Source organism: Podarcis muralis, chromosome 3, assembly GCF_964188315.1.
Source record: "Podarcis muralis chromosome 3, rPodMur119.hap1.1, whole genome shotgun sequence".
Lineage (NCBI taxonomy): Eukaryota > Metazoa > Chordata > Lepidosauria > Squamata > Lacertidae > Podarcis > Podarcis muralis.
This window is the reverse complement of record NC_135657.1, coordinates 72,063,998-72,085,714: the sequence shown is the minus strand read 5'-3', so window position 1 is coordinate 72,085,714 and position 21,717 is coordinate 72,063,998. Positions and strand designations below refer to the sequence as shown.

Genomic DNA, 21,717 nt, shown 5'->3' with positions numbered 1-21,717 from the left:
AATGTCGAGTAGTTAAGCAAATAACAGCTTCAATCCTATGCATTGCTTGAAAGTAAGACTCAATTGGGTTCAAGGGGATTTACCCCAGTAAGTATGCAGATTACAGCCTAACGCCCTTTAATAGATCAATGGCCCTTCTACTAAAAGGTAAAGGTAAAGGACCCCTGGAGGGTTATTTCCAGTCAAAGACAACTATGAAGTTGCAGCGCTCATCTCGCTTTAAGGCCAAGGGAGCCCCACTGACAGCTTTCCGGGTCATGTGGCCAGCATGACTAAACCGCTTCTGATGCAATGGAACACCATGATGGAAACCAGAGTGCATGGAAACGCCGTTTACCTTCCCGCCACAGTGGTACCTATTTATCTACCTGCACTGGTGTGCTTTTGAACTGCTAGGTAGGCAGGAGCTGGGACGGAGCAACAGGAGCTCACTCCGTTGTGTGGATTCAAACCGCCAACCTTCTGATCGGCAAGCCCAAGAGGCTCAGTGGTTTAGACCACAGAGCCACTCGCATCCCTTGGCCCTTCTACTATTACAACATGAACAACAGCAAACAAAGCACCAATGGTAACTCAAATTGCATTCTTGCTGAATGTTGCAGCTACAAGAATACTGTGCCCATTTAATGCCAAAAGGATCTTGAATCACTGGAAAGAATTTTGAATGAGAAGAATTAGACAGGCTGAACTGTTTTATTTCAGTGTCTCTGGAAATGGTGCGTTAGCTTTCTTATGTCATGTGTTGGTACCAATATCACTTTGTTCAGAACAGGATGTAGAACTGGAAAGACTGACATAATTAAGGATGTTTCCAGACGACCTGTTTACTGAGCATTCATCCTTATTTGTCTACACAAAGCTTGCAGGAAAGTTAGATGATGTCAGCTATTTATTGGAGCACTCATGCTAATTTGTTTGCAAGGAGGCTATATGATGTTGTTTCAAGTGTATTAGCTCACTATTTCCAGCACATTCCCTTGTCATGTTCATTATCATAAATAGTCTTATTTCATTATCATAAATAGTGGTCGTGAGACAGGTTGTGCAGGAACACCAAATCAACTTTAACCGTGAACCTGAATTTGCTGGTGTGCGGTTGAATTCCTCCCACTCAAATGTAGTGATTGCCTAGATTCTAAGAAGCACCCTTTGATACCTTATGCACATTTAAAGCTAAAAGCTAATATTTGGACATCTAGGGGCAATGTTTTCCAAATAATTGCAAATATAAATAGTAAAGAAGAAGACTAATTTAGCATAGTTTAATAGAGATGAAACTGTACAAAAGTCACTTAGTGACATGTACTGGAAGATATTTAATTTAATGATAGCAAAATATATTACCTGTAAATTACTCTCAAGGGAGCAGTAACAGACAATAGATTGCTTAGGTCCTAAGCCCTAGGATAGAAAGCCTACAAAAATGAATTGCCCTTTTTATTTAAATAGTGCATGGTCTAGACAAAATGCAATGTAAGCATCAATCTCTAGCATAATTCTGCTCTCAATTATTCAAGGTAACACTTTGTTTCCATTAAGCCAATTATCACCAGTGAAGAAATTAGGAGTGAACACTTGCTGACAGTATGATCCATTTACTGTTATTATGCAGTGATAAATACCCTGTGGTTTGTCTACCTTCATCTGTCTTTTAAAAGGGAGGGGGTTCTGGCATTTCAGAAATGCAGTCATGCTACCTTACATTTGGCGTTTAAGGTGTGAGTGAGTGCCCAAAGGGGAGAAATTAAGTTACATCTTCATAGTTAAACATTTGATTCATCACAACAAATGTGTCACAAATCTTTTTCCCCTTCGCTATAATAAACCACAAAACATTAGGTGAGAATTTCCTTATTAAGGGAGCCATCCTGGGATCTCCCTGGGGGGCATTTGAGGGGGCTCTAGAGGCTGGAGATTTTCCACCAGCAAAGTGAAGCTCCACCACTGCTAGAGTGCCATCAGTGGTACCAGGAGAGACCATGGATCCCTGGGATTTCAAGTCCACTCTTTCCCCCCCCCCCAACATGCCCCCCAAAATGGGCCTGGAGCTAGATCTGGAGTTCAGTGAGAGTTGGTGGGAGGAAGAAAAGGGAAAAGAGGCAGCAGCACTACTAGTCCCATTCTTCCTGCCCTTAGTGGGCTCACAAGGCTGATAAGTGGTGGATCCTCTGACATGTTACTTCCAACCATCATCACCCCCACTATAGGAATGCTCAGTTAGGCTGCAGTGCAGTCCTGTCTTCCTATGCAATGTGTCGTACTTCTGAGCAGACAAGCATAGGATTTGTGAATTCATGGTTAACAGACCCATCCAAAGCACATTGATATGGGAGTAAGTATAGCCATGGTCAATGGTTCTTCCTCCATAGAAGTGAGCATCATTCTGCAGCCTAAGCTTGGAATGATATGTGCACTCATGTGACAGGCTTACACTGAGACTTACTTTTGAATCAACATGAATAGGATTGTTCTGTAAGACTGTAACCCTAAATACACTTACATGGGGGTAAGTCCCATTGAACACAGAAGAACTCACTTCTGAACATCTTTAGGATTGCATACTCATTGGAAGTACTTGGAAGTAAACTCCATTGCACATGGTTGAGCTTATTTCTGAGTAAACATACACAGGATTGTGCTGCAAGTGACTTCACAACAGATTAAAAACAACAGATCTGGGTAATCATCAAAGCTTGGTGTGAGAACATCTGCTGACATCTCACCAAGAGTATTTTCAAAAGAATGCTAATAATGCTTCATCATAGTCTGGAATGCAACACTTATGAAAGTTGTTATTGCATGGTAGAAAGCAGAATTGAATCATTTATAAATTGAATGTATATCCTAGCCAAAGTTGCTTTTTGCAGACCCAGGACATGGGTCACTTTTCAACTTGACCTAAGGACTGTTCCACACATGCATGTTCTCCCCTCAATGTTTCTATCACAGAACAACTTGCAATCCAATCTATTAAATGCCTCCAGTAAAAAATGGTGTGTTTCAAATCAAGTCAAATGGGATGCAAGCTCATCTCTGCTTCATCTGTGACAGGTGCTTCCAACACAGAGAAGCCAGCGTCCCAGGCTGCATTCAAGGAACATGTGTCACCTAAGACCTTCTGAAGGTAGTTTGCATACTGTACAGTACTATCCACGTTGTATCACATTGTAGGTCTTTTGCTGGGAAAAGGATATTGCCTTGTCTCAGCATTCTTCCCCACCCAAGTGCCTTCATTCCTACAGGAAATGCTGTGTCTGTGTTTTAAGTAGCAATTCTCACCAAATACATAAACTGCTAGAGTGACTCATTTGCAAGGAAGTACCCAGAGTGAAAACTTTTATATAAGTTAAATCCAATTACCTCTGCAGTCAGTTGCTGCCAATGGAATATTATATATATGTGTGTGTGTTTATGTGTCTCTGTGTGTGATTTTGATATTTTATTTTCCCTAGGCTACACCTTGAGCCTCAGAAATAAGTGCTGCTTTATTTATTCCTTTGTTTTAGAGGTTGTTTCATTTTTACAAGCTGGGTCTGCTTTTCGTCTGGATATACAAATGGGCACCCTGCAAGAAAGATCCAATTCCCCACCCCTTGTGTAGGCAACAGAAGATGTACAACTGGTCAGATCTGGCACAATGCATATTCCTATGTTTTCTGTCTGTTTCAAAATGCTAGAGTGCAACTTGGTTTAACTAAAAGTGAAGAGCTCTGATGGATCACCCCTGGTTGCTTCCATCACAGCAGTGGCACACCCCTCCATTTCTTGCAGGTGGGCTGGTAAGTGGTGGCCTAATGGATACAGAAGACAGGCAGGTGGGTGGTGCAGGTAAGTCACATTATGATGCCAGTGTCACAAGGCAGCCTCATGGGTGACATATGGGGAGATGTAATCTGCCGCTTGAGGTGCATACCACATTCTGCCTGAACCTGCTTGCAGCTTATCCATTGTGGAGCTGTGCCTCTCAAGAGTAATATGTCTTTTAGTCTACAAAGAAAATCTGTTGAAGAGCAGGAGCGCCTGGACTTGCATAAATGCTTGGCGTGGTAGAAGACCCCAGTTTCACAGCTTTCGCTTAGAGTTCTCTAATTACAACTCTTCAAAATTCAAAAAGGTGCTGAGTAACTGGGTTGGGCACTAAAGCGAAATGAGAGTTGTGTATGCTGCCAAGTCTTTTCAGGAACTGGTCCAAAAGATGCAGAGTCATGCCAGGCTCACTCTTGTGTCAGAAGATGCTTCCATTTTGTATATTTCCCTGTGCTGCAGTTGATTAGCATGCCAAGATGTTAATCAGACTATTGCTGATTTAAGCCTTTTGACTCTGGTACCTTCTGTCACCTAACGGCAACCTTCCATCAGGCCACTGATCAGAGGGAGGAAGGGGAAGGGGAAACAGGGCTGTTTCATCACCTCTGTTGAGAGGACCAGCTTCCTTTGACTCTCTCCAACTGTCACCCACCGGCAGCTCCTTCATGAGCCTACTTGAACCTGTTTCCATCCCAACGGGTAATTACAAGAACTGTAACTTGAAGAACTGGTGCAGGAAGTTGCTTTTTTCTCTCTCCTCCCCATCCCCTTTTCCATGTGTACCATGTCTTTTAGGCTGCGATAGCAGCAAGACTATCTAACATGAGGTTGCTGCCTAAGAAAGCAAGACTATCTAAATGAGAGTGCAAGAGGAGGAGTTGGCAGCCACCTGGCACCAGAGGTGCCAAAACGAGGTAGCACAATTGTGCTGGTGCTGGTTGTAAGCAACAGAATGAATATGAGAACTTATCAGTGTGATGCTGTAGGTCTGTCAGGTGGTAATGTAATAGGATGTTTGCTAAAAGAGAAAGGGGGGAAAAAGGAAACCAGTGACTGCCTGCGATAATCTACAACCAAAGTTTTCTATTTCCATGGCACAAGCAAACACATAATTAAATGTGGTATTTATTAACTATAAATATCACATTTGTTTATAGAAGCTTGGGAAGTCCCCTTCCCTCTAGTTTTAAGTGTCCTGAAAGTGCTAACTTCTTACTTGCAACACTCCTGTTTCAAATGGACTTAATTTCTTCTGTCTGCATGATATCAAAGAACCAATGGTGCAGCAGGTGGAATAATTTAACAAAGGAGCATCCATGTCAGCACCCAAGCATTGAAGTTGCTTTGGGCAACCCATTCCAAGGCAGCCATGGTGTCCAAAGTGAGACTGGCAATACATGCTTTCTGGGGAGTAAGTCCTATTGAAAACAATGGGGCCTCCTTCTGAGGAGATGTGGAAAAGATTGCACTGTTAGTGGTTCTGTTGCCACTGAATTTCAGCCCAGTTCCATCACAGAAGTCAGAGAGTTTCTAACTCAAATGTTTTGCTCTTCAAAACCTTTTAAAAAATTAGAATAGGTGGAGTGCACGGCTTCTGCTGAAAAGCTGATTTACTATGCCAAGACGCAGATTACAAAGTCCTTTTGTCTAAATGCCTGTGATTCGGCACTTCCACTGCTATTACAGTCATTGCCTTCAGTCTCAAACAAGGAAGGAAACAGTTGTACTCTCAGATAAATGAAAAGGTTTCACAGAAACTCCTTACAGCAAATTTGATGGTTATCATAGATTGTTCAAAGCAAGAGTTGGGTTGTTTCTCCCTCTTGTAGTTTCAATGGTCAGAATACCAAAAGGGTTTTCATGGATGGAAAACACGTACCAAAGGAAATAAAAGCTGAAGTCCATACAACTTTGAGGGATGACACAATGATGTAGTGGGGGCATTTGAAAGTGTCCTCCCCATGCTCAGTACAAATCTAACCGTTTCTGTTTGTCTCAGGTGAAACTAGTTTTGAAGTCTCCAGTTTGAATAAGCAAAAAACTGACCACTGAGGGTACCTATTGGCTAACATATGTAACATCACCAACTCTCCTCCCCCCAATTCCTGGAGCATTCTGATTGTTTTTAAAATATCTGGGTATTGTTGTTTTCAGTAAAGTGAAAAATGGAGGTATAAATTAATAAATGTGCAGAAAGAAAGAAAGAAGGATGAAGAGCTTATCAGGCATTTTTTTAAAAATTGAAATACAAGTTTTCCAGTACACCAGATACTTTGCTTTAAAAAATAAAAATGTATGTGCCAACAGCAGCTCACTGAGGAGTGCATATAGGGGGTGTGGTGATAGAGGGCTGCACCTGGCAAAATAACACCACACTAAAAAAAAACCCAAAACAACCCCAATCACATAATGTTCTTCAGTTGGGTAACATGCAATTTCATGTAGATTTTTTTTCTCTTACCACATTATCTGCACATCAAGAAAACCAAATTAATTGGGGGAGGGGAGTGTGAGCTGCCACTTGGATGAGAACAACAACATATAAGGTCCAGCAGTACAAACAAGTTTAACATACCCTGCTATATACTGATGGAGAAGGGGGGGAAACATAAAAAGGAAAACAACGTGCATTCAGGCACCTTAAAGCCCAAGAAATGTACATATTATCAGAGCCCCCCCCCAATCAAGCAGTATATAAATGGTATGAAATAAATAAATAAGCAAGCAAGCAAGCTTTTGTTGGCTAAGGTCCACTTCATTACATGCCTGATCCAATGAGTCAAATGAAAAGTACAAACAATTATAATTACGTATTTGTCAGTGGCTATGCTCACGCACACACAAAACCCCCTGCTGTATTGATGACACAGACTATCCTGGCATTGGCTGGCCAGTGTGTACAGGTAGCGTGATAAAAATCCATTGTACCGAATCAATTCAGAAGTGACAGCACTTAACCTCATGATGTATAATATTGTGATGCAATCATTGCACATTGAACTCTCCCTTTGAAGTTCCTTTGTTCCAGTTTGGCCACTTTAAAGTCAATTACAAAATGTCCTGGGAAGCTGAAATGTTCCCTCAATGTGGGGTTGGGTTTTAGGGGTGGTGTTTTTTTTGTACGTATTGCCATTTCTAATGTATTTATGCCCATTTACTTTTTCACATGTGCTTCTGTAAATAAGTGCTTAATTGTGATCCTACTGCTGATCAGAGCCGAGTGGGAGACAAAAATTTGTCCAAGATCATCTGGTCAAGGTAGTCAGGTGGCTCTGGAACAGCTGTGACTTTCGCAACAGAAACACTGACTGACAGTTGCTTCCAAACATCTATCTCCAAAAGGCAGCCAGCTGACTGCTCTCATTGCCAAAGGAAAATTATAATTCCATATAATAAGAAAGGAAAACAAATCTGCTGGGTACTAAAAAGCTTAGGCTAAAATAACCATCAGTCAAAGTGATGTGCACAAAACTCTGGTGTTTATCAACATAGGAGCATTAGTAGAAGCAGAACTTCCAACCCCATAGATGCTCTTCCAAAAAAGCCATGTTGCACGCCACCCCAATCTCGGAGCGGTGTGAGATTCCAGGGGTTTGTGTTTCCTTTTGGAATAAGGCAGTGCCTTTGTGATATATGGTTTATTTACACATATATACAACCAGAGCCTATAATGGAGGAGTTCACAGCATTAACACCCCAAAAGGATCTTGATTCTCCCATAGTCACAGCCTTGGATTCAAACAGAAATAAAACATTGCTCTTACTCTCTCAACTCAGGATTTGTCCTTCTATCTCTGTTGAGGGAGGGCCCCCACCCATTTGCTGTCTGACACAGAGCCCCTTTTCCTTTGTTCTCTTAATGGCCCATCATCACCCAGGCAATTATCTCAACACAGGAAGCTAAACTGGCTTATATTTTAACATTTGCTGGATCCAGGGGTTAGACGGATCCAGAGAACAGTCTACTTCCTCCACTCCAAACATAACAGCTATTAAACAGCGTTAAACATTGTAACTATTTGGATGTAGAAAGGGAAATGAGGCGATAATAAAAGATGCTTCTGATGTTAACCCCTAGTCTCACACAGTAATTTACACCCTGAGAACAAATATGAATGGCTTTATAATGAGAAAGGAAGCAACAGAATAATGTAAGGTGAAACATTTTGCCTTCTTAACTGTCTTCGCAGCAATAAAAACTAGGGATGGGAATACATTCCACCAGTTACTTCTTGTTGCCCTGCCTTTCACAAGCATCTTGGTTAAAGTTTTATGTAACCCTTTATTTGTAAAGAATTTATGCTGCCTAATGTAATAATAATAACAATCCATTTACATAAAAACAATAAAATTTCAGTGATAACATTAAGTAAAAATTCCTAGCAACTAGATCAAAGCAATATAAGAACAAAGCAAAACTGAAGAAAATAGAGCAGTGTGCAAAACGGAAAATTAAAAATTGAGAGGAAGGTTCAGGTAAGCATAATTTTTTTTAAGAAGCATTTGAAGGTCATTACAAGTTATTCAAGTGAGGGCATTCCAAAGGGCAGATCCTATCACCAAGAAGGGCCACTTGTGTGTTGTCACCAAGTGATAATCTGCTGGTTGTGGAAGGAACAGAAGAGTCTTTTCTGAAGACATTAAAGAACAGCTGGACCTGCATGGGGGGGGGGGGGGAGGCAGTTTGCTAGGAATCCTGGTTGTTTTGGGGCTTTCAATGCCTGCAACAAAACCCTGGACTTAGTTCAGTTGCTAATAAGCAGCCCGAGCAGATTTTCAACACCGGTGTAACATGGGTAAAGCCAGGTGTCCCCCTAGCAACTGCCTTTTGCACCAGCTCCAGTTTCCAAACCAGGCCTGAGGAGAGGGCCACTTACAGCACATTATAGCCATATAATTGTGAGCTTACCGACTTATGGACCACAATGGAAAGGCTGTTCAAGTCCTCACTGCGTAGATAGTTTAGTTCCTGGGTCAAGGGGAAGTACTTGAAGAGGGAACATCCTGTAGAGGAGAGGAGAGGACAGGAAGTCAGTGTGGACCTGAAAGCCAAGGAGTAAGCTGGGCTCCTTGTTTGCTGTACAGTGGTACCTCGGGTTACATACACTTCAGGTTACAGACTCCGCTCACCCAAAAATATTACCTCAGGTTAAGAAGTTTGCTTCAGGATGAGAACAGAAATTGTGCTCTGGCGGCGCGGCAGCAGCAGGAGGCCCCATTAGTTAAAGTGGTGCTTCAGGTTAAGAACAGTTTCAGGTTAAGTACGGACCTCCGGAACGAATTAAGTACTTAACCCGAGGTACCACTGTACTCTACTTGAATGAAGCTGTTCAACTCTGACTTTACCTGCAGTCTATTCCTAAGGAAGGCAGCCCAGCTGGGCAACAACACACTCATGATTGTACAAACTACCCTGAAGTGAAGCACTTAGGAAACAAGTCTATTGACTACATATGAGGGCTTATCCACACTTACCTTTTGCCCTGCTCTTTCCTGGCGCAGGTTTAAAGCTCTGTGTCTGAGCGATTATTATCTTTTGCCGCAGAGCTTTCCCAGTGAAAACCCGCTCTTTACCACTCAATCGGAGCAAATGTCAGTTAATGTTTTCCAGAGAATGACGTTTGCTCTGATTGAGCTCTAAAAAGAGGGTCTGCACAGGGAAAACTCTAGGGCAAAAAACAAAAAACGTTCAGACACAGACCTTCAATTTGAAAAAAAACTTGCCTGCAAAACCCTTTCAGTCATGAAACCCCTAGCTTGTGCCTACACACACGCAGTGTGGTCTAATGGCAAGAGTGCTGAGACAAGATCGGGAAGACTCAAATCCCCACTTTCATGCCCATCTCATTTATGCCCTTCTCTTTCCTCAGATGTTTTCTTTTACCCATATTTGATAAGGAGGAATAAGGGATTTTCAGTGACGAAAGGACGCTCACAGCTTGATGTATCTGTTTTTTGTTGTAGAAGTTTCAAACCAGGGCAAAACATTTGTGTTGGACTTAGTTATCTGTACTTCATAGAGAGTAGGAGTGTTCCCTTTTCAGGAAGTGTGCATAAATATATGCACATTTAATATCAGCATTCTCATTAGATGCACTCATTTAGAGGGAAATGTTTACAAGGAAGAATTTTCAGGAAGAATTCACTGTTCTTCATGCAATACATAAATTCACTGTTATTCATGCAATACATAAACAGTATTTATTATAGGGTGAGGGTGGTGCTGTAGTCTAACCACTGAGCCTCTTTGGCTTTCTGATCAGAAGGTCAGCAGTTTGAATCCGCGTGACGGGGTGAGCTCCTGTTGCTCTGCCCCAGCTTCTGCCAACCTAGCAGTCTGAAAGCATACCAGCGCAAGTAGATCAATAGGTACCGCTGCGGCGGGAAGATAAACAGAATTTCCATGTGCTCCAGCACTCGTCACGGTGTCCCGCTGCGCCAGAAGCGGTTTAGTCATGCAGGTCACATGACCCAGAAAGCTGTATGTGGACAAACGCTGGCTCCCTCGGCCTGAAATGACATGAGCGCTGCACCCCATAGTCACCTATGACTGGACTTAACCTTCCAGGGGTTCTTTACCTTTACTTTTACCTTTACCTACATAAGCAGCACTATACATGCAGTACATAAGGAAGTTAACTGATCTTTATCTAGGCAACCTACATTAAAGAGATGAAACACTGAGATGTACAAGATCAAAGCAATGATTCCAGTACAATGAAATTTAGTTAATAACCTTTCAATAATATAAATAGATATAGTAGCTCCCTTACCCTTTTAAAGAAAGGAGTGGCATATTTTGTACACACACACGTAGAATATTCAAGCATTCTGGAATGTGCGCTTGCTTTAGGCGACAAGGAAAACAGGGTTCTGCTGAGTCTTGTGGGATTCAATGCGTGGGTGATGGCCAGCTCTCAACCAATCAAACATTCAGATACTCCAGGGATTTCAGCTTACTGAGTTTCTGACATTAAGGGTTCTCAAGTACTTCAGTATTTGAGATTTCCATAGCGTGAAGAGTCAGAGCCATAGCAAAACAAAGTTGAATTGGTTTTGGATGGAGAAAATCACCCCAAACTATTTAATTTGCATTTCCCAGCAATGTCAAATAATACAGTGCAAATTTTGCTTCTCTTTCTATGGTCCACTTGCGACAATTTCACAGCTTTGTGACTTCTTTTACACAATTCATACTGACACATGTGATATTAATTTCCAGAAAGCAATGTCAAAAATATGTAGCTTGTTTCCAAGCCAAATGAAAAAATGGGGATTAATTTCAGAAAGCCTCATTTCGTTTTACATTAAACTGCATGACTTAGAATAATTTCTCATCTTTTTCACCATTAATATGCCGTCAGAACTCTGTAGTTATTCGTTATGTTTGGTAGAAATACGACCCTTGTATTCCACTATGGGATATATTTTACACCATTCTTTTTAAGCTTTCTATGATTATTATTTTATTATACTGTAATTTTCTTTTTTCCAGTTTTTATGACTGCTTCTAAGTACAAATAGGGTGAACTTATAGAATCAGCGGCTTGCTGCAATCAGAACTTTGGAACATTCTTTTTTATTAGGGCCACTTACTTTTAAGGAAAGGGCTGGTGCTGTGACACTTTTATTGTTAACCTGTAAGTGATTTTTATATGTATATATTGGATATGTGTATGTGTATATGTATATGTATATATTTAAAGAAGCAGCAGCATATATGGCTCTGCTTATCACACAAATCACGTTTGTACATAATTTTTTTTTTCCACATAGGATTCTCCCCCCCCCCCCCATCTCCATGTGCAGTGATATCCTATATGGATTTTCATATATAGGAAGCAGGGTGGTAAATCTGTATTTTGGCCCCTGGCATGAACAAACAGGATCATGTTGTGGGGGACGATACATGGATCGGCCAAAGTTCAAGTATCAGGTTTAACATTCATCATAAAAATGCCTATAGCTTCTATACAGGAGAGAAGTCTTGACTCTGATTTTGTAAGGTCTTATGAATGCAATAAATAGGTTATGATGGAGCAATACAAAGAGGAAAAATATTTCCAGACTCTAGGTACTGTAGGCCTCTGCTGATGTTTATGATAATGGCACAATTCCTTTATGATCAGTTCCTTAATTTAGAATTGGATGAGCCTCCTTAAAGAATAAAGATTATCTCTCTTACCATCATTTTTCTGCCAGGACAACACCTGCTTATCAATCAAAAGAATATGTGCTATTTTGCAAAAGAAAATTATTTGCCATGGAGGCTGATCTGATTAGAGCCAGAGCTGTCAACAAGATTGCAAAGAAATTTGCTTTGGTATGATATGTGTGCTGTGGAGTAAGTGTTGCATTTCCATATTCCATATTTCCTTTTCAAAAGCACACTTCACTTTGGGAGTAGATATCAAAACTCTCACAACAGATGGTTCATTGGAAGAGTTCACATACCATCATGTGGTTAGTTAAAAATCTCAGGCTTTTTTCTCCTATTTCTTCATTCAACTAGAACCCAGTTTTGTGACCAAAGGACATTACTGTCAACAAAATGAAAGAGTTTCATTTCAGATTCCCCACTAATGACACTTCCCGCTGAGTCGGTTTCTGCTTTATTCTTGCCTTTACCAAAATCATCAATTGATGGAAAGTGGGAGGCGGACTGAATTATCTGCACATTTTAGGATAATAATGCTTCGCCGTATGAGGTGATGATTATTATCCACTAAAGGGATATTTTACTTTAATTATAACGTTTCCCACGCTTCCTCCAACCAGCTCCAAGCTGTGTTTTAACTTTTTCAGTGATTCACTGAGGCAGGTTAGATTAGTTAGTGTTTTGCCCTAGACTGGCCTGAAGCTTCATCTGTCGTTCCCATGTCAATATCATGCCATGATATTCTTGGACTCCAACTCCCATCAACCCCAACCAGCTTGGAAAATAGTTCAGGATGATGGGAACTGTAGTCCTGGATCCCCGTCCTAGTCCAACTCAATCATGGCTTTTTCACACAGCTTCTTAAATGCTTTATATTCCTCACTTTGTTTCTTCCTCAGTACTGCTTGGGCTTAAGCATTCTATATTCAAATCCAGCTATACAATGACATAATACAAAATATCCAGATAAAGCTCTGTGACTCCCACAATCAAACTCAAAGCAGTTATCACAGTAGCAATTAGATTGACTTTTGTTGAGCGATTTCTCAGTTTACTTCTGAAGATCCAGGACAAACAGCCACCTTCTGAAAAATCTCCCCTGGACCTCTGCCTTTCAAAATCCCAGTAATGTCCTGATATTGTAGCCCTAGGTTAGTTTAACCTCCAGTTAGCTAGTAAAACTAAATTACTGTGTTGCAAAATCATGTATGTCTAAAAAGTGTGTCACCAACATGAAAAGTGTGAAAAGCTGTTACCTACTACAAGGCAACTTTTCTTCTTCTCTCTTGTGGGGAAATTGCATTGTCCTAAGCCCAGGTTGCATTTTGGTCCTTGGGAAAATGTCCTGGATCTTCAGAAGTAACTGAGAAATCGCTCAACAACATATGAAGGGGGGGGGGGTTTCCTGGTTTCTACCTTTTGAAATATGGCAGCTGTAACCCTTTCCAGTCCTGAGAGGAGTGCAAGGAGCGTTTGTGCGACACACCCACACACTGCAGCCAACACACTAATGTGTCACGACACACGGTTTGGAAAGCTCTAAGCTACATATTGGTTTGGAAAGATCCAAACAGACGCTGGAAATGCCAGAAAAATACAATAAGCATTGGGAAATGCTATAATAGTAGGTGTTGGGAATATCATCAAAGAAATATTGAGGAAAATTAAAAATGTAATACGTAGTATAGATTGTGGGATATGAGATACTATTAGACACAGTTCCCTATCCCCAATACATTGTTTATATGGTTCAGTGAAAACAAAAACACACTACTTATTTCATATATATCGATAGCAGCACATATATTTAAGGCATATTGCACATGCAAATGCAACACAACCATTGCTCTCATTTGTGTTATGTGATTAGGGTGGGCTTCAAATATTTCAAATGTTTAGGGAAGCTTTTAATGTTTGAAGGACTATTGTTTTTTAATACAGTGGTACCTCGTAAGACGAATGCCTCGCAAGACAAAAAACTCGCTAGACGAAAGGGTTTTTTGTTTTTTGAGCTGCTTCGCAAGGCGTTTTTCCCTATGGGCTTGCTTCGCAAGACGGAAACGTCTTGCAAGTTTGTTTCCTTTTTCTTAACACCGTTAATACAGTTGCGACTTGACTTCGAGGAGCAACTCATAGAACGCGGTGTGGTAGCCTTTTTTGAGGTTTTTAAAGACTTTGGTGATTTCTGAAGCTTTTCCAAAACTTTCCCGACACCGTGCTGAAAAAAATCGCAAGACGACAAAACTCGCGGAACGAATTAATTTCGTCTTGCGAGGCACCACTGTATTCTGTTGGAAGCCGCCCAGAGTGGCTGGGGAAACCCAGCCAGATGGGCTGGGTATAAATAATAAATTATTCTTATTCTTATTATTAAAATAGAAATAGTTTCATAAGATGGAGCCGGTAAGTGCTGGTCTGGTATTTTTCTGTTTATTATATCAAAAGCTTGTTTGATATCTTCTGACATTGTCCTGATTACAGTTTGTGTGACTTCCTCCTATAAACATAGCTGTCAATGTTTCCCTTTTTTTAAGGGAAATTCCCTTATCCGAATAGGATTCCTCGCAAGAAAAGGGAAAAGTTGACAGCTATGCTTATAAAGTCACCTCAGCATACAAGTATAATTCTCTTTCCAAGTGTTCCAGGTACACAAAGCTAAAACCAATCAGGAAATTTGAGAAGCTGAAAATCAACTTTGCTGAGACTGGTAGCATGTGGGTGGATCAGAGACGAAACTAGATTAAATCCACACAACAGCTGCTTAAATTCTGGGGCCTCTATGGAGATTAACAAGGCGGGGGGGACTACCAATGTTTCTGCTTAGGCAGGTTCTGCTAGTTTTCTAAGTGCCAGGAAGCCCCACTTGTGAGGCTTACTCTTGAAGTTGCATGTTAAGAGAAAGAAGAAGAAAGGCCAAATGACATTGATTCCTTCCTCTGTTTTTCCTTTTAGTTTTTTAATATTATATGCTGTGAAGGAAATGAGATTCGGATGCTGCTCCTGAAAATTGGATAGCCATAATGACCTTATTATCATCCTGGTGAGACCACCAGTTCTGGCTAAATATAGGATTGAAACTACGGTCTGAGCCATAATTAAGGCTGCAATTCCTAACACATTTACTAGGTGGTAAGCCCCACTGAACACAGCATGACTTACAACACAAACCAGGCCATGGCTACTGAGAAGCAACTCCTATTGAATTCAGTTCAATGGGGCTTGCTCCCAAGTAAGTGAAGTTAGGATTACAGCCTTACATCTGAGAAGATAAGTATAGGATTGAATTGTCAAGTTCTGATTTCAATACGCCTTAAGTACAAGTCGCTTTCCCCAATCAGGTCATAGTCTTCATATTGCTTCTGTTTACATTGGGGTAGCTCCACAGCATAGAACAGGCATAGGCAAACTTGGCCCTCCAGATGTTTTGGGACTACAACTCCCATCATCCCTGACCACTGGTCCTGTTAGCTAGGGATGATGGGAGTTGTAGTCCCCAAACATCTAGAGGGCCGAGTTTGCCTATGCCTGACTTAGAATGTATTGATTCATTCTGCTGCATTGGAAACCAAGACCAGAGTTGTGGATGTTTGATGCTTTCCTTCCTCTTACTGAGTTTCCCTACTGACCAGGGTAAAAGTGGCCTGTTGTGCCTGTCACAATAGTTTGGCTGCAGAAATCAGCAGGTGACGTTTTTGCACAGGCTGCAATGGCATGTAGGTCAGAGGAAGGGGTGGAGAATCTTCAAAGGAAGCATAGAAAGAGCAGCAAAAGATGAAGGAAAGGAACCAGAAGAGGGAGGTATCATAGAAGCAGTAATTAAGGGAACTGCTGAGGATGTTATAGTTGACAGTAGCAATATAGCACTCCTCTCAAGTCATGCGTGTGGGCCCAGGAGCAGATGCAGTTGTCACAGGGAGACAGCATAGCAATCAAGGAGGAATAGATTGAGAAATGCACTTAGATATGGTGAGACCTCGGTTGGTGTCATTTCAATAGATGAGAAAAATAAGAATGTGAAGATCAAGAAAAATTAGGCATAGGCCAAGAAGAAAGAAGAACTTGGATGATTTGAAGGGGCTGGAAAGCACAAGCAAAGAAGAAAGAGAAGTTTGAGCTTAGGAGTCAACAAAACTTTTGGACAAATGCCCAATGACTCTTTGGTTATACTGCTAGTGAGCAATGAAGCACATTAAGCCAACTATGTAATGCAGAGAAGAAGCACCTTGCTAGCAGGGAGTTCTCAGTGTCTCAGGACATCAGCATCCCTCTTCAGTTACAGGCTAATTCTGAACAGAGCAGAATAACTTGCCCAAGACTATTCACTGGGCAGGTAACCTGAGCACCTGTGGAAAGTTGAGAAGCCAAACCACAGTCCTTCTCAGAAGCATTACACCCCAGATTAATTGGTGCAAGGAGTTAGAAGCCAGAAGGCCAGATTCATTCCCACATTACAGTGACTTTCTATTATTTGCATTTCATTTCAGTCATCCATTGCTTATATCTTGCTTTTCCTTCCCAATGGAAGGAGCAGCTAACAATTAAACCAGTAGGAGAGGGTATGGGAATTAATACAAAATGTCGATAATATATAAAAGGTAAAGGTAAAGGTACCCCTGCCCGTACGGGCCAGTCGTGTCCGACTCTAGGGTTGTGCGCCCATCTCACTTAAGAGGCCGGGGGCCAGCGCTGTCCGGAGACACTTCCGGGTCACGTGGCCAGCGTGACGAAGCTGCTCTGGCGAGCCTGCACCAGCGCAGCACACGGAAACGCCGTTTACCTTCCCGCTAGAAAGCAGTACCTATTTATCTACTTGCACTTAAGGGTGCTTTCGAACTGCTAGGTTGGCAGGAGCTGGGACCGAACGACGGGAGCTCACCCCGCCACGGGGATTCGAACCGCCAACCATACGATCGGCAAGTCCTAGGTGCTGAGGTTTTACCCACAGCGCCACCCGCATCCCCCCATTTGATAATATATATCAACATACAAAACAAGCCAAAAACCAAAATTCATATTAAGACACTTAACAATGCATCAGTCTGTTCAGTCCATAATACAGTGGTACCTTAGGTTAAGTACTTAATTCATTCCAGAGGTCCGTACTTAACCTGAAACTGCTCTTAACCTGAAGCACCACTTTAGCTAATGGGGCCTCCTGCTGCTGCGCCGCCGGAGCACAATTTCTGTTCTCATCCTGAAGCAAAGTTCTTAACCTGAAGCACTATTTCTGGGTTAGTGGAGTCTTTAACCTGAAGCGTATGTAACCTGAAACGTATGTAACCTTAAGCGTATGTAACCTGAGGTACCACTGTAATTAATTGCAATAACTGTCAGAGGAGAACAACAAAAACAAGATGAGAGAATACTACTCTCAAGCTATTTGCCCTAGCTCAGAGATGTTTGCAGTTAGACAGAATCAGGGGTAGCAGAGCCAAAGACACAAACTAGTCAACTTCAAAATTGGCCAGGCTCCTACATCAGCTCATCATTCTCATAGAACTGGGGTGCATAAACTTTTTAATCCCAAGAGCCACCTTTCCTTCTGGACAACCTCCTGGGGGTCATATGACTGTGGTGTGTGGAACTAGAAGCAAAGTGGGCAAAGCAATATGTGTGAACTTTATTTTTGCACAGTAGGCTAGTTTTCACACACATTCCTCTCTTGATAAATATCCCCTGCATTTCAGGAGACCTTACTGAGAGCCATCTAATATCCAGGCATAGACACAGCTGTACGGGAAGGAAGGAAGAAGTGATAGAGTAAAAAGGGGAATGAGAACATAATATCCTGTTAACTTCTGATAATATGTGCTATTATAAGACTGCTCACCCTATAACAATGCACAAGGATGGGGCATAGAAATTTCAATCCATCCAGCTCAGGGCAGCAACTTTAACTCAACCCAAATACAGATTTGAGAATAGTGGGAGATTCAAGCCCTCTTCAAGTGCTCATAATCAGGCAAAGTGACCACTGGGGTGGGGAATGGGGAACCAGCACATTTGCCACACCTCCTCCTTTTCTAACCATGGAGGCTCAAACACATTGTTGAAAACCAGCTTTTATCAGCTTTATCAATGTGCTACTAGCCCTATCATTCGCATTTGGGTGACTTGCAGATTAGACTACCATAACGTGTTTGAAAGTAACTCAGAAACTTCGGCCAGGCCAGAATGCATATGTTTTGCTCCTGTTGGCGGGTGCTGGTTGGCATTCTCGTGTATCACCTATTTAAGGCATGTTCGCTGGCCCCTGATATCTCCCCATGTCCAATTCAAAGTGCTGGTTGTGTTGGAATTCCTGGAAGCCAAGACCCAAGTTTGGGGCAAGTACGCTTTGGTGAGAGAACCCCAGCAGAGATTTCACATGGCAAAGCATGCAGCAAAGGAAAGTGTAAAAATATAGGGTGTAAAACCTTTTAAATGTGCCCCTTTGGTGAGTTCCAAAATGCCCCCTTTCAAAAGCTCTTTCCCATTTCCCTAGCACAAAGATAGACCAGTTAGTAAGTTACAAAATGGTTTATTTACGAAACTCTTCAAAGGTCAGATTCCTGTACTTTTCCATACAGCAGTCAGAAAAAGTTGCACAAGCAGTAAAATGTTGCTTGTTTACAAAATGGTTCCTCAACTATTTGTATAGGAAAAGCAGTACCTACAGACTCCATTATTGTCTGGAACAAAAGAGGCAAGTTAAAGCCATGCTGCTGGAGGGAGTGGCTCAGAGCTCCTCACACACCAAATTCACATGTAAACTGGGTAGAACAAATGGCTAGGTTGCTCATTTCCTCCCAAGATAAGGGGAAGTGACGTAGGCTATGCCTGGAAAGACAGATTGTGTCTTTGGTATTAAGGCCATATGGATTAATTAGACTCAAGTATGTTGATTATATGAGGCTTGTATTTCAAGACAAGTGCCTTGGTTCTCAAATACCTGAGAGAATGCCATCTCCCATATAAAGACCACCACCACTGACAGCATTTTAGATCTTCTGAACTGGTCCAGCTCCATATTCCAATATAGAGAGACTAGGCTACTCTCTACAAAGAACAAGGCCTTCTCTGAGGAAGCCCCAGTGTTCTATAACTCTCTTCTGAGACATGTTTGCTAACCCTTTTCCTGCTGGTCTTTTTGGAAGTGGCTGAATGCATACATTTTTCAGAAAGCCTTTGAAAAACTCTTCAAAGGTCAGATTCATGTACTTTTCCATACAGCCGTCAGAAAAAGTTGCACAAGCAGTAAAGCATTGCTTGTTTACAAAATGGTTCCTAAACTATTTACTTTAGTGTCATTTTATTGCTGCCATATGAGATGGTTTATGACTAAAATAAATTTGTTTTATTTGCTAGGCGATTTTTATTTTACATTGTTTAATTATTTCATGACAAGGGATATATAAATTTATTTTACATTTTATATTTTTATATTTTATTTATTATTTAGAAGGAGACAAAGGAGGGAGGAAACTTCGCAAATAAATGGGGCTTAGGTGGGTTCTCTCAGGAAACAGAAGTTATATCTCTGAGCACCTTTCAGGCAGATGCTGTGGAGCCAGACTATTAGTGGCTTAGGAAGTATGTTAACTAAAATATTTCAATGACTTGTATTCATTTGTTAATAAACATTCCCTGTTAGATTATGGAAGGGAATTTTGATATAGTTTAAAATTCAATTTAAGGCAAAATATTGCTGCCTTGTTTGTTTTTTAATTATTGAATCAATGTATACCTAATGCAAAGAACGCAAGAGGATAACTAGGAGGATGAAAAAAATATGCATTCATCTATATGCAGCATGAGTGTTACAGTAGAGTTATGAGTCTCTGTAGGACATAAATGGTCATTTCTGGATAGGGAAAACAGAAAATTGGCCAAACGGTATAGAATTAATCCCATTCCCTCTGCAGCCTTGGGTCACTCATTAGACTAAAGCAGACCAATTATGCATTCATGAGCAGGAAGCTCAGAGTTTCACTTGGCTAATCAGAAGCTGATAACTGAATGCAAGATCCAGTTACTTTTCAAGGCCTCAGCATAATAATGTAACCAGTAAGCCTTTAAACACGAAAACTTCTAAGTGTTTAATGCTGCTCTTTAAATTATTGCATTCAGTAACTACCATCTATATAATATCAAAACATAGCAGGCCAATATAATTGTGTTAAAGGCTACAGTACCATCAAAAACATTCTGCACATACAAGTGGGGATCCGATTTCAAATCTACCTTTTATCGTACAAAAGAAAAGAGAGCGCAAAATGTTGGCAATTGTTCCTATCACAATATAGTAACTGAATGGCGTCTATTGCAAGTAACCATTTCAGCCATATATGGAAATTTGAACATTCAGATGTCTGAAAGGAAGCAAAGAGCAGACGGTGGCAGAAATGGCTTTAAAGGTATGCATGTTTGAATATGTGCAGAAGTTCTTGGACACAAACGTTCCATTGTAAGGTTTACTAGGGGACCCGATGTAACCTGAACTGAGGAATGAGGTGACTTTGATAAATGCATGACAAATAAAGAACCTCAATCAATGGGCTTATAAGCAAGAGTCAAATCAACTCTCATGAGAAAATGCCAGGCCTAGGGGTGAGGGAGAGTATGAAGACTGGGGAAGTCTGTTCAGATTACTAAAATGTACTTTTACACCAGAAGCATTCCATCTAGGTTCAGAAAACCTAAAATTAGGGCTGGGAGAGTAAGTTCAGTGCAGTATCGTACCCTAGCACTCTTGTTACAGAATGCTGTTCAGCAGTTGCTAAGGCAGTTGGTCAAATTATGCTACAGCTGATCATGCTACTCTTTTTAATTACTGATTTTTAATAGCACGTTCAATTTGTATCATTGCTGGTCACTTTTAGGGCCTGCTCACAGTCCAGAGATGGAGAAAATGTAAAACACACAATACATTTAAGGCTACAGAACTACTTTATGCCCCTTTATCTGGGAGCAAGTCCCATTGCAATCCATGTGGGATGTCCAGTGTGATAGATGTCATAGGTGATAGATGCAGTGGATGACTTATGGCAGAGATTACCCAGTGGGACTTACCTCTAAGTAGGCATGCATAGGATTGTATTGTAGAACACCTTGCTTGATTGCTTGGGATATGTCCATGCCAGCAAAAATAAAAATGCTTAAGACTGGGGAAATACATTAATGTTGACTGTTCCCACCCAGCCCATAGATTATACCCTCAATCTTCCTATCATGATTATTACGGTACTATTTCAGCAGCTTATGGCACATTCAATGTATTTACAGTTATTTTTTTGCTACACAAACCTAAAAGTGGGGGGAAACAACAGAATTCTATTCACTTCACCATTCTTTTGTCCAAGGAAGGATCACTAAAATGTTGTCTAGAGTTTCCAAATACAAGTTGATAGTGACCTTAAATTGTATTATCTGTTTGCAATGCTGTAGTAAATAAACCTTGACTGCCACTGAAAAGAAGCAGGATCTTTAAAGACAAGCCCTTCAATTTACAGTATATTATCCAGATTAACTCCATAAAATCCAGAATATAGTGGGTGCTGCTGTGTTCTCCAGTGCTCTGATTAAACATAGATGTGGGTATTAAAAGTTGGCCCTGCCACTTCCCCTCTAGCTTAATAAAGACATATTGTTCTCGCTGGCATGCTTTGCTGCTTCCTCAATGATTTCATTGTCCTGTGACTAAATTATACTAGCAGTCTTTCTTAGGTTACCTGATTATTATTATTATTAGTTTCCTAAATCAGTGATCAGGT

At 41.1% G+C, this 21,717-nt stretch overlaps 1 protein-coding gene across 1 annotated transcript in view; it reads right to left on the bottom strand.

Annotated features, from left to right (window-relative positions):
- The window catches only part of RTN4IP1 (reticulon 4 interacting protein 1), a 107,617-nt gene extending 98,811 nt beyond the window's left edge, over positions 1 to 8,806 (bottom strand). Inside the window, exon 1 of the mRNA XM_028723082.2 lies at positions 8,717 to 8,806. The gene's annotated coding sequence lies outside the window, so the exon portion shown is untranslated. The remainder of the gene's footprint in view (positions 1 to 8,716) is intronic.
- Between the last annotated feature and the right edge of the window lie 12,911 nt (positions 8,807 to 21,717).